The sequence below is a fragment of the Diadema antillarum genome, unplaced genomic scaffold, assembly GCF_040938485.1.
Source record: "Diadema antillarum isolate AM-2024a unplaced genomic scaffold, OU_Dant_1.0 scf00000121, whole genome shotgun sequence".
Taxonomy (NCBI): Eukaryota; Metazoa; Echinodermata; class Echinoidea; order Diadematoida; family Diadematidae; genus Diadema; species Diadema antillarum.
In genome coordinates this window covers 280,920-295,633 of record NW_027271010.1, presented here as the reverse complement: position 1 = coordinate 295,633, position 14,714 = coordinate 280,920, and the positions used below count along the sequence as shown (strand labels likewise).

Sequence of the window (14,714 nt, the reverse complement as noted above, 5' to 3'; positions counted from 1 at the left end):
AGAAAACATGACAAATTAAAACATCTACAAAAGCTGCATTTTTTTTTATTCATTATTCAAAATAAAGATTGTCCAGGCCTTATCTAGAAAAGGAGTTTTGAAGTACTTGATATATTTAAGTCTCAATAATATTTGCTACGCAATATTTCAATGCAGTTTATACTACACATGCATCAATATTTCATTCTTAACTCTTTGAAAATGACGTCCTCACATTCACAGAGAATGCCTCTGTTAAATGTCAGACGGCAAAATCTTATCAGGACAAATAACTAGACACAGATGTACATGAAGGGAAGTATCTCTTTGTACTTATAAGCAGGATGTTCAAACATACGCGACTATTTACATTATCCACACATGAATCATCACATAGATGACATACGGATATGGAGGGGGAGAGACAGTCAGAAAGAGACAGAGGAAAAAAGGAAGAGAAAAGAATGTAATCGACGAGCGGTAGCGCTATTCAACATGATGTCATCAGCCTGCATGCATACACGCCTCCTCGTCCTCGGAATTCTATAGTCCGTCCTTGGCCAGTTGCCAAGATCAGCATTAGATATGAAACTACTCATTATTAGGGTAACATGTATAGTCCGTTGCTGTGCAATTAATTAAATGCATTTTGTCACTTCCATTGCTATGGAATTAATCAAATGCATGTTGTCACTTGTAAATTTTTCTGTAGTAGTATACCTCCCATGGAGGACATGTAAAAATATCTTTTAATAACCATTCTGATATCATGATGTCACAGAGTCATTATCATTACACAATGAAGTGATTGAGGTGTTTTAACATATATTCCGACACAGGGTACGAGATGCTACAACAATATGAAAATATAGTGTGTAGAGTATATAATATGGTGGAGCACACATATGATTAAATCCTTCAGTACCGCTAGAGATTTGTCTGCACACAATCTCAATAGCATTTTGAGATGGTAGTCTTGTAAGGGTTAAAATCCTGACATTGTACTCGTTATACTACCAAATTTCAGCATTATTGCTGCTACTAATGATAACAATCAGATCAAAACAGAAATGTGAATATCAATGACAATAATGACAGTGAAAATCTTAGATTATGGCTTAAGATGAAGATCATGTAGATAACGACCTCAATGTAATGTCTAACAAAAAGCAATTTCATATAGGATGTCATTCTCATTGTTGAAGTAAAGTTAGAAGTGTACAAATATTCCCTAAACCAAATTTGGCATGCCATACAAAGCTCATTAGTCAGAGATGCATGAAAAAGCCAAGATGCTATCTTACTAAAAATTGTTCACGCACGGATGCAGTTTATCTGACGAGGCAAAAAAAAAATGTGGTTCAGCACCGCAAAAGGCAAGTGACTGAAATAGCTATGACTGCATACTAGTATATCAAAAAGAAAAAGAAAAGGAAGAGGGCGGGGGAGTATTTCACCTTTAAGTACAATTACAACGATATCATCTGATGTAGACGCTTAGCATCACCGATCAATATGCGGCATTTACTTGTCGAGACTGAGACAAGTGTAAAGCTGTCTGCCGTGTTGCGGTGCCGGGTCTGGGGAAGAGCCGTGTTTATTTGTACGCGTGAAATGCGATCATACCGTTCAGGGACACTCCAGGCGAGTCCGCCCGGCACATATATATGGCGCGATTCAATAAATCTCCCGACAGACAATATTGGCAGAGTAATAGGAACTGGCATCTAATACTTAAATGGGTGAGGGGATTAACTGGAGAAGGCAAGATCCCTCCCTGGATTAAGTGAGGGGTGACTGAATACCCCCCATATTGAAAAATTGATGCTTCCTCTTTCAGTCTTTGTACAGCAATAAATTCTGAATCACCCTCCTCTTGGGGACTGGTAACAGACTCAACTAACAGAGGAAAATTACTAAGGCCTCTTCTCCCCTATTTCCCCCAGTTGATATATCTTATACCGGAAAAACTGCGGGCAATTGAACTTAAGCTGTCAGAATATATGGATGGCAGAAAGAAATGAAAGGATAATTATTGGCAATTTTGACAATTTACTAATTATTTCTGGAATCATATTAACGATTAAGTTGTCAGAATATATGGATGGCAGATATAGATGAAAGGACAATTATTGGCAATTTTGACAATTTACCAATTCTTTCTTGCATCATATTAAACTGTTTACTTATGGTAGAGCCAGAGCATTATGAGATTTCAAAGAAGAACTTATAATCACAGGAAGTATAGATATTATATTTCAACTTGGTAAACTTTTTAAATCAAATGTTTATCTCAAGAGAGTGAGTCTTCCATTCTACTGATGCCATTGTGCATCTAGAAAGTAATCCACATAGAGAGCTATGGGTTACCTTCTTTTATACTCGAATGAGGCCTTTGTACTTTCAATGTTTAAAGTTAATTTTTCCTCCCTTCATGAGCTACAGTGGAAATTTATTTCCATCAAATTGTCCCTTCTCCTTTTTTGAATCCTGAATTCTGTCATCACAGTTTCTAAGCTTAAGCCGAAACTGATAGTAACATCCCCAAATAATTTAATGCTATTCACATACTGCAAAAGTGGAAATTTTCGGAGTGTTGAAATTTTTGCGCATTTCGCGCAATCAAAAACTAGCGCGAAAATAAAAGCATGCGAATATTTTTGCTTGCCATATGTCCCTGTAGTTGATGTCCCTGTAGTTGATACCGTGGAATTAAAAACACGCAAAACTCTTCTTATCCGGCCGAGCACAAAAAATTAGTCTCGCGAAAATATCCACTTTTATAGTATCTTTGTTCGCATTTTCCTTCTTTAACCCCTCAAGTTGCCATGGACTTTGGCCAGTATAACGTTATGGGGTTTTCTGCACCAACTGGCACTCAAGCATACACAGGGTTAATCTGCTCCAAGTCTTAACGTCTTCAGCAGATACAAAATAAAATTGGTCTCTGAGATAACTTTTGGGGAGCACAAGTCTGCTTGTAATGTTACTTTCCATGTTTCCTAAAACTTATTGTCACAGCAAAGTCAAAGGCAACCCAAATCATTTACACATTTTTGTTCAAGATACCATGCAACGTAACTCTGTAACACTTGAATCCAAGTAAACATTAATTGCATCAAAATTGGGAGGAGTATATTGATGGGCTTGTAAAACCCAAAGGTATTTCTACAATCACTGCATTTTCCATTCTTTCTGCTGAAGTTTGTCACGATGATTCCATTTGCTTAACTGATTCAGATCACAAGTAAAATAGAACACCAAAGTGTGATGTCACAGCCATTCATCGCCATGGAAACTGGTACTGAACAACCTCACCTGGCTGTCGTGTTTATGGGTGCTGTTTGTTATTCCGAAGGTTCAATATTCCGAAGGATCGTTATTCCGAAGGTTCATTAATCCAAAACACACAAATTCCCGAAAATCTGAAAATCCAAAAATAAAAAAGGGTTCGTTAATCCGAACATTTGTGGCATTATTCCGAAGGTTTGTTATTCCGAAGATTTGTTCATCCAAAAATGAAATTCGGAAAACCGAACCTTCGGAATAACGAATCTTCAGACTGAAGAGCCTTCGGAATAACGAACCTTCGGAATAACGAGCTGTAACCCTGTTTATATGTGCACCTGGTTCCAACCCAATCTATAACAGAAGACTGTGGCATAGTCACTTCAGTACTCTTATTTCTGACACTTTGCTCATGGAATTAATATTTCTGGTTGCCAACGACAGTTTGGAAAGTGCTTCAAATACAACATGAGTCTCGGTCCACGTTACATGCTCCACCAGAATGACCTGATCACAATGGCAAGAATTCATTTGTCTTTTTTTTTTTTTCCAGTTACACCAGGCTGGCATCATGCTGCGCTGAATGCATCTCAAGGGGTTTCCATGTGTGTGCTCTCCGAAATGTCACATCCGCTCTGAGCATCAGGACTGCATCGGTGCTGTTTGTAGACCACTTACCATCTCATATCATGACACCAACACACACACACATTCGTGTACACACAGACAGAGACACACACAAACACAAGACACAGACATTGTTGAAGTTCAGTCTGAGCAAAGCTCTAATGCCTTCAGAAAAAATTAACAAGTCTGTAATAGGAGATCCCTACAAGAAATGAATTACCAACCTTCATAGGACCGTTTTATTATCAGCATTTGGCTACAGTGAACAACTCTTTGCTCTCAATGTGTGAGAAAAAGTGCATTCACAAAGCAAAAGAGAGACAAAATGCAATGCTGGGAAATAGGTTTTCCCCCTGATCTTCCGCGCCCCTCTCACTACTTAGACGAGACAAATAACGGCAAAGTTTGTTTTTCAATTATCATGTCTTGCTGGCCGCCGATACGTGCTCTCTCTCCGAATTGGTGTCCTGCAGTGGACGGATGATCCCGCAAGCAGTGGCTAGTCTGCGAATCAGACCCCATCTGCTAAAGCTCAGCATTACTGTCTCGTATTGCATCATGTTACATATTTCATACTTTCCAGCGCCGGGGCACCCACGCTCAATATTGATTTCTCTCTCGTTCTATCTCTATAAAAATCCACTGTGAGAGGTGCAGTCAATATGACTAAAGAGTTTCTGCAAAGTACATTGAATTGCCAGGAATAGTTGCGTGCAAAACAACGAAAACAAAAGCGAAAAACTAGCAGAGTACTCTAAACAGAAAAGAAAGTCTGGTGAAAACCTCTTTATACTCTATCTCCAAGCATTCACTAGAAACGTCAGAGCATTCATGGGAGTTCATGTCCTCTTTGATATATTGACGGCATTTGGAGAACCCCACCTTCTTGCCTTCATAAAGCAAACAAGATTACTCTTTTAGCCTTCCTAATTAAACTTGATGAATGCCTTGACTTTTACATGTGTAATTTACCTCTTATAAAGCAATAAGACTGCTAACAAACAAATGTAATTTTCAAAAGGTCACTGCTACAGAGTTAAGCTGGGTGAGATTTGTTATATCTTTCCAAGAGGCTACATTACATTTCAAAGCTATACACTAATTCAAAGCACCAATCAATACTTTCATATTAAAATACGCACATTGACATAGTGGGACACAGTTACCAGCAATTCACTTTCACTAAATGCCATGCACATCATGACCGATTAACCTTGGCAGCAATTGATTCTTTTATTGTGCTTTGTTTGTTGGTTGGCACGCAGGCTGGAGTGCTTTCAGCTTTCAGTTTAGCTTATTTTCATATTTCTCAAAAAATAAACGATATTTTGTGGTAAAACATAAAATACATAACATGCACAAAGCACATCTCACAAAACTATAAATAGTTTAAAAAAATGTACATACATGTAAATGGTCTTTGTGCTGATATTGTAGATGCAAAAGAGCAGACAAGAGAGAGAGAAACACGAATGAAACTATGAGGAGCTATAGCTCACTGTGAAGACAATTTGCAGGTTTCAAAGGAAATATGAATTCTTAGCAATATAGAGTTCAGGGCCCTGTTTTATGAAGAGTTATAATTGATTATCTACTTGATATCTATGGTAAGTCTATGGCAGTCTGTGTGGTAAGAAAATTTATAATCGATTTTCTTTTGATAAAACGGTGTCCACAAATGATTTGAAACTGAAAGTGCTAGCTGCACTGATTAAATGGCATAGATGTCTGAACATGAACTGTCCAGAGATTGCCTGATACCCCTCGTCCCTATTGTGTCCATGGATTCCCTGGACTGAGCAAGGCACATTGCTGGTTCAGAGTGGGCTTGCTTTTCTGCAGCTACTGTAAAACCACAAATGTTTGAATGCATTTTAACATTGTGAATTTCGCGAGAGCCAAGATTTGCGGAATTAAAATGCACAGGAAAGTTTTCGTCTACAATATATGCATTGAATGCCAGTGACAATTCGCAAAAATTTTATGCGGCGAAAAAGGCCATCGGTGCAAATTTGTGAAAATTTCACGCCACATAAAGGCCACTGTATGGCTCCAATTTGCGAAAATTTGCAAAAATATCTTACTTGACAGTAAATCAAGTTCTGCTAGTTTACGGTATGCTGATGAAAATCTTAGTTCCTGGTGGGCACATAGCGGTTGATTGACGTAGACGTAATCAGAGCTTTCACGCAGGCTTCATGACAGGCCCAATGTGATATCTCGTCATCTTTTTATCCAAACTACCTTGCCCCAGAGGTATAGCCAAAAAAGTGTACCAATGGTGCTTTCACCATCATGCATCGCAGTTTTGACATTAAAGAACAATAATGCACAATGACCTTACTATGGTTTTGATCATCTGATCAAGTAGTTTGCATATATATGTTTGTAGGCTGTCTCTTTAATGTTGTTGCTGTTGAAATATGTTCCCTCAAAATACAGATCTTGCCTTTAACAAGGTCTCAAGTAGGCAGGAGTTTGACTGAAATAGAACTGAGATGAATTAGCTTAAAAAACTATCTTGACCTGAAGTGCCTCATATGCCCTATAAGACCACATGCTTTGCACAACTGTCCGAATTTAGACTTCATAGAAAGTCTGAAATATCATCACAAAGACATAACAGGTTGCATCAATGAGATACTGATTTGTGGTTCATTCTTTGCCCTTTCTGGTTTTGCATTTGATTATCACAAAAGGTTGGATTCCTTAGAAATTCATACTTCAGATCTTCTATTTAGAGTATTCCAGTCAAAAAGAACCCTTGACATCTTAGATTTCATGCATCTTTCCCCAAATATACACCATCAGAACTCTTCCATGTGTAGAATAATTTGATGAAGTGGAAGACATTAATTGCACAATATCTGCCAATAAGCAGATTTCCAATGTCTACTACTGCAAGAGCAGAAATTTTCATGGCATCGATTTTTTGCACTTGGCGGGGTAACGTGAATTTTAGTGTTTTTCATTTCAAGAACTGTCAAGACGATGAGTGAGCACTTCATACAGCTCACCGCTGCCAGGGCAGTCAAGGCCTTTGGCAGCACATGCTATCATGGTATGCTAAGAGGTAACTGTTCTGCATTACGACTGCAAATTCATTCACACAACAAGACTAGTGAACATGACAAAAACTAACAATGACATATATAAGTTTAATATACTCCCACAATATAATATATTTTATACATTTAGACATAAATGCCACGTGCAAATAACTTCAATATATATCTCCATCACATTCCCCTGCAAGGAGATGAAAGACTGTGCCCAGTTTCTCACGAATTTTTCAGTTTTCAAGATGCAGATTCACCGAGACAGCAAAAGTGAGAACAGCAGTCTGCTATGCAAGGGGGATAAAAACCGCATTTCGTGAGGGCGCCATTGTCAGTGTAATCTGTGTCCGACTCTCGTAAGGCTCACTCAGTTGCTCAAGAGCGGCTCATCCGCCGGATTTCCTGACTAACTTGCGGTGGGCTGATTTTTGCAAGAATTGAAGGCACTTCTGGAATGCCCGTATACTCCCGGAGAGTACAACACAGTGCATTGTCAACTTTTTGGACAAGGCAAATATCAAACATTTTTGACAAGGATGGATATTTGAAGATCTGGAAATCTGAAGATGTGATACATGAACAAGAAGTATACCTTCCCATGCTTGATTTAGTGTTGTCCTGTGCTATCTTAGAATGTGAATGCACTTGTATGGACAAGGAGCTCATGCATCACAGACAGACTGACAGCAGACACACATACAATACAAACAGAGACACACATACAATACAAACAGAGACACAAACACACCCTAACATACACACGAATACAATGTACAAGCACACAAGTGAAGGAACATTATCATCAGTTACTTCCATCACATCGACTAACTGCCATTGGAAAAATCAATACTGACTGTGGTATGTCCATTACTCTGAAGTGACGCTGTTATCGTGGTAACTGTATCTATGGGCGACCACAGGTAGACCCCAATCTCTTCCTGTATTAAACATCCAACATGAAGATATCATCTGAAAGGATCCGAGCAATCATTCAAAGCATTAAGTACCACCTACACAAGTGTGTTTCTTACAACATTCAGCACAAGCTTGAAAACCATTGATATGTTTAATAGCAAATATAATTTATGAAACACAGTGGAACATATAACAAACAAAAATGTATAGGCTATCCACTTACATATATATTTGACTGAAATCATAGATAGGTATCCATATCATACAGGGAGTGCAGCATTGCGTTGGTATGGTTTTTTTATAAACCATGTGAACACTGTAGCGTGTCATACACACTGAATCTTGAAATATGATACTGAAAGTTTCAATAAGTCTGTGCATCTCACGAACAATATCTCTTAGCTCTATGAAAGATGAAAAGAGACATGTGTTCACAAATAAGATTACATGCTTCCTTGAAGATTCCAAGAAAGAGTATAGTCTTACAAGGAAACTTCTTCACGCTACCTTTTTCTTTTTCTCTGCACCATCTGCACTATCGTGAGGACAATCGAGAAGAGATTTACAAAAGGAAAATTCGGAATTAAGAGGATAGATGCATGAAACATATCTGGCTTTGGTATTGATTCGGGAGTAGCAATTACATCATATCAATGGAATTTGCTGGTGCTAAAAGCATGTTTCATTCTCTGACGTGAGCAAGGATGAGTTTCACTCCAGGGCAGTTGGTGTCTGCCGAGCTGCGGCTGCTGTTGCACCGCAGGCAACGAAAAAGTTGAATCTTCCCTCGGACTTTATAACCTCATCACCATCGGAAGGGGAAAAAAAAAACAACGGAAAACACATCCAGTTTGAGAACATTGACAGATGTTGGTTGGTTTCGAAGCAAACTTGGTCTGAACTGTATGAATTGATTTTTCATGATTGTGCAAGGCTCGATGAGTGTGAAATAAGAGCTCTGAGAATGCCAATGACTTGTACTGCACAGGCTAATAATATCCATAGCATGAACGAAGAGAAGTTTACATTTGATGTTATAAAGTACATTTGGAGCACTAATGAAGTGAATGTCCACGTCAAGATTCGTGATCATGATGAGCAGCATGCAGTCTTGTTCAACATGCTACAAGAAAAAAAGAGCACTACACAAAACCTTCATTCAATATTACAATTCTCAAAGTGGTTTCATTTCAAAATGATCAGAAATCTTATGAGTAGTTTGTCTGACTTAATTTAATTCCATTTCTGAAGATTCATGCCACCTATTTTGATGTCTATTGCAGTGAAGCTCCGTGCTTGTCAAAGCTTGAAAGAATTTAGTGAGCTTTCCCAAATGCATGGGGGTATTTTTCCAAGGTGGATCATTCTGTTTCAACCAACACACTTGGTCGGGTGGTGAAAGCATGTATCTTACTGCTCCATACAGTTTTAAAAAGTTTTCCTACCGTCACAAAGTTATATCGCAATTGATATGAGTGCAATCAGTGAAAGTTTCATGCAAATACCCTTAAAACATGCGAACAAATATCAAATGAATATCCATTGCTTCTACGTCTTTGGCATCGAACCACTGGTCAGTGCAAAGGAAGGTTCGATGACCACCCCTCTGGGCCTGAAAGTCCAGGTTCCTTGGCGGCAAGATGAGCAATCATTTATTCAGTATCTCATTTACTCCAGCGCTGCATTCTAAATTGCTGATGGGAACTCCGCCGCCTCTTCCGACTATGAAACTGCATGGGGACAATAATTTACGTGGCTGGCCCTAGGAGAAAATAATATGATCTGCTTGTGCCAAGTTGATACTGGTATGATGGATTATTATAAACTGTAATTAATACTGCAAGTCTCATCTATTTTTTTGCCACAGCCCCAATGATTAGCAAACACCCAAGGGTCACGGGTCACAGGCACACGCAGGAAGTGCCCTGAGTGGAATACGTTTTGGAATTTTATTAAATGCACTTGAACTTTTCTCCAAACCCTCCACATTGCCATCAAAGATTCCATGAATTATGGTGCTTGAAATTGAGGGGAAAATGGCAATTTTCTTTTTTTGATATCAGAATAAGTATACACCCAGTACTGTGAAATGGAAGATATTAGTTAAATGTCCTTTTGCTTTCTTTGAAGTGTCTACAATAACAGGTGAAAAGAAGGTCAGTGTTTATCAAGTAGTGCTTCCTTAGGGGCATGAACCAAAAGCGTATTTCTACTAGTAGAACTTTTGGTTTAGCACTTTCCTTTATACCAAATGTGTCAAGCAATCAAAGTTGGCATCCTGTGCATGCCCCCTGTAATTTGACTATTATGCAAATACAACAAAATATTAAAGAACAACAATCTAGTGATCCTACACAAATGACAATGTGAAGAACTACTTAGATTATGCTAATATTTCTGAACAGATTTAGGAAATTGTTGTGATGTTGCAATATTACTGTACATTTCAATGGATGCCGCTTGATAGATATACGTTAATGTGCATATGCATACTATATCAAGCGGCATAGTTGTTTGGTAGTGCAATGAAGATCTCGCTAAGATGTAGACTTACTCTTCATATCTGTCTATCAGATTTTTCCTCTCTGCTTGATTATGAGTGTGTTATGTGTACTACACAATATACAAAACACGTCAATAGCAACTTGCTACAACAGAAATCTGGACCAATCAACTCAAAATACATACCAGAAGATAAGGGCCAGCTATCTGACACAGTATCAGAGACACGCAGGGTTAAACTTATCAACTGAGTGAATAGATACTATTTTGCCTAACAGGTCTCTATCTGCCCTTTTTCATTGTTTATTTCTGTTTATCACATCTAGGTCTTTGTTTCCCCAATGATATGTGATCCTATGTGTGTGTGTGTGTGTGTGTGTGTGTGTGTGTGTGTGTGTGTGTGTGTGTATGTTTCTGTTTGCTTCCATTACAAACTTTTAATTTTCTTTCGTAAGTCAGATCAATTAGTGGCCCACATCTCGACCAGCTTGTCTCATATGTGGGCCTTCATTTTTCCACAGCACAAAGATGTTGGGAAAAAATGTTTAATATAGATTGTGCATTAACTCATTTCCTTTTTCCGCTCTCATACGTATGTTTATATATATTTTGCTATCATATCGACTTGTTCTTATTGTTGTGTTTGGAAAGGATGTGATATTGGAAGTTAGATTTGATTTGAATCAAAAAGAATCATTTCTCATTTTGAAAAGAGAAGTCTTTGGATGCAGATCATGGCTAAAACAGTAAGAGTATTCTGATCACACTGCTTACCATATTTCTCATCACTTGAAAACATGAAAACTGTGCCCATATTTTTATGGAATAATGCATTATGGGTACACAAATTCATTTTCATTATGACTGCCGATATCAATCTTTTCTCTTGCATCACGGTCCCACCTGTGCAGTACCACCTATACAGGGCCTAAGCATAGTACACACCCTGTACTTTCAACTTTACTCGGCCCCGACTACCGAAGGTTCAAGGAACTCTTGTCAATGCTCCTCAATCATGTCTTAAAACTTGATGAAAGCGGGTCCAGCCATGCACCTGCATGTCACAACACATCCTCATCCAGTCGGACTATGACGTCTTCGCTCCTTTGTAGAGGGAGGGGGGTAAAAAAAACTCCAAGGAGATGCACGCCCTCGCTTGTGCAAACACGCCAGACAAGCCTCGTCGTGATTAACTGGCGCAGTAAAAACATTTCGCGTTTGGTGCGTACTCTGTTGCTGCCTGGGGGTAGGGACGGCATATAATGCAGGATTTTCCAAATTGATTATAGTTATTTCAGTCACAACTGCATTAATGAGAACTTGTACATGCTGAAACTAGATAAATCGCTACGGCGACTGATATGCCTCTGCCATAATGCATGGTTCTCCTAATAGGTGTATAGTACAATGTCTTGACAATGTGTGATGACAGTTTCACACAATTGGCAAAATATTAAAATGACAGGTTTGACACAAATGTGCTGAATGTTCACTTTCCTAGAACTAGGTTCAATTGGATGAATGATTAAAATGTCAGAGTGCAGGTATTTGGGGAACTGATAATTTTTACTTGACTTTTGACCCTTTTATAAGTTTATGCATTGAGTAATTTTCAAGGTATTGAGAAAAAGTATAATTTCAGTATCAAATGGGAAAATAGCATTATCTAAACCTTTCGTTTGACCTTTGACCTCACAGTTCCACAGAGAATCACTGTTAGGTAGAACATGCATAAATATGTAAGTTTCATGATGATACCTTGAGTTACTTTCGAGATAAGGAGGAAAAAGTGCAATTTAGCACTTTCACTTGACCTTTTACCTTTTGACCTTTGACCTTTTGGCAAGAAACTTCCCCAAAAATATATATTGGGTAATACATGCCATACATCAAGTTTAAAAAAAAAAACCTTCAGGCATATTGCATTTTAAGGAAAGTAGTGATATTTTGAGTAGTTGACCTTGACCTTTGACCCATGACCCCCAACTTCCCTAGATAATCACTGCCCATCGGTACAAGCATATATATACTAAGTTCCATGAAGATACCTTGAACCATTTGCGAGATATGGAGAAAAACATGAAATTTCAACTTTTTTTTCACAAAATAACCTGTGACCTTTGACCTTTGACCCTGTGACCCTAAAATCCACATAAAGTATTATCCCCCAAGGATATACTCTCATACCAAGTTTGATGTAAAATCACCACACGGTTCTTGAGATATCGACAAAAACAAAACGGGACGGATGGACGTACGGACGTACAGACGTACGGACGTACGTACGGACGGACGGACGGACGGACGGACGGACGACCCGAAAACATAATGCCTCCGGCCACTTCGTTGCGGAGGCATAAAAATTATTAGACAGAGTACCGTAAAGATTTCAAAATGGCCTCTGATGTTGTAATTTGTTCATGTGTATGGCATGGATTGTGATGCTCCACTGAAAAATGGACTGGCATGGACTACACTATTAGGACAGTGGCAAGTGCAGATATGACCGAGTGGGTTGGCTGAGAGCAGTGAGGTTTTCCCTATTACTCAAATTTGAGGCAGTTTGTGCCCTTTTGGCCTGTCACAAATCACTTTACTATCACACGTGTTTATCTGGATACTGCAAGCCTTATTGCAACTGAAGTATAAAGAAGCATACAGCTAGTTGAAAGAAATGTGATTCAACAGTATTTTGCACGCCCAGTAAAAGTTGGCTATACGTCGATGTAAAAAGTTACGAGCGAATTGAAATCTTTCAAAATTGTAGATAAAGTGAAAAATCCTTTCACATGTGTCGCTACTTACACCAAATTTTGCACACCACTGGCTTATATCCTCTGTTAGGTGTGCATTTCATCACGGCCCAATAAACACTGTCACGGTGACAGCTAAGTGTAGGGTTTGCAGTGCCTTGTAGGGCATGATTGATTGTGCTGCAGCCAACAAAGTGCTAAATCTACACGCGCTGCTATCACAAACTCGGCCATAAATACTTTGTGCTTTCATTTCCGAGTGTCCAGAGTAATCTCAAAAGGTCAGATCCCTGGTATGAATTATTTTGACTGCCTCCATAAAGGCACGATGCGAATATAGGAAACTATTGAGGTATAGGATGATTTCAAGGCGACAATATAATGCCCAGATCTTTGCAGAAACCACATTCATTTTTGTTTCACTTTCGTTTCTAACAAGTATATAATGTACACGCTGACAGCAGTAGGGGAGGGAATCACACATCCCCCACCCTATTCCAAAATGGCTGTCACAGCAGTTTCTATGAAAGGAGCAGATATCCTTTGTTCGCCATGAACAAGATCTGGACAAAAAATACATATAGAACTTGATCTTTCTTTGCGTGATTGCACACAAAGGAAAGCATCATGCAGGCTACCTTACATATAGCGCCTATAAGTCAAATGAAAACAAGGTCAAATCCTGCTCGGGTACATATGCCACAATTTCTTTTATCAGGGCTACTACTGAAACACTGATGAATTCAGTGCCTATTTACATGAATGTAGGGCAATGTCTCAATCAGTTGCATAAAAACACTGTGATTAATAGAATTTTCATGACACTTATGGTCTTTAAAAATGATCATCTCCTTAATCCGTTGAGGATGGACTGATTTTGCTACAACACGCATTTCCCATAGACCCATGCCTGAGTAGACTCGGGACTCGTCTTCACCGGTTTAAAAAAAAAACAAAACTTCCTATTTCCATATGTACCCATTAGCAATAGCTACGCACACATCTCATTTCTTCTGCTAAGATCTGATGATATGCTAATACGGTGTTCTTTATCCAGGGTAGCTTCTTCAGTATTAACACTATTCCACCAGAGGGCCTCACCAATCTGCAATCAGTCCTGACTAGATACGTTCATTCTTGCTCAAAAGTTGCCAAGAAATGATAAGAAAACACAAATCCATATCCAAAGATGAAGAGGGCTCTTTTGGTTTATGGCCACACGACAGGCGACGTGCCCTGATTTATGGTGTTTGATATTTCCAGAACACTTAGCCCGTTGTTTGTATACAATCACACAGGTGATTTATCGGAGTCCAAATGAAGACCCAGCGGTTCATGTCCCTAAATGAGGCTGAACCTTTTCCACCTTTCTTCTCTCTTTTTCTATCTCTTCTCAAGATTCTTTGACTGTCGTATATTTCAAATTCGAAGTCTGGGCTCCATCACTTACCATCCTTAATTAAAAAGCAAGAATACATAAAGTGTCAACGGAACCACCACATATCAGTTTTGACTACCTGGGCCCTGGCATGTCACGTAAAACTACAGTGCAGTTCCACATGGTTATTCTTGCTCACAAGATCACATCATT

General features: G+C 38.8%; 1 protein-coding gene across 1 annotated transcript in view; it reads right to left on the bottom strand.

Moving 5' to 3' along the window:
* Window positions 1–14,714, bottom strand: part of LOC139720096 (pikachurin-like) — a 159,836-nt gene that overhangs the window by 26,735 nt on the left and 118,387 nt on the right. The gene's annotated exons all lie outside the window — the stretch shown is intronic.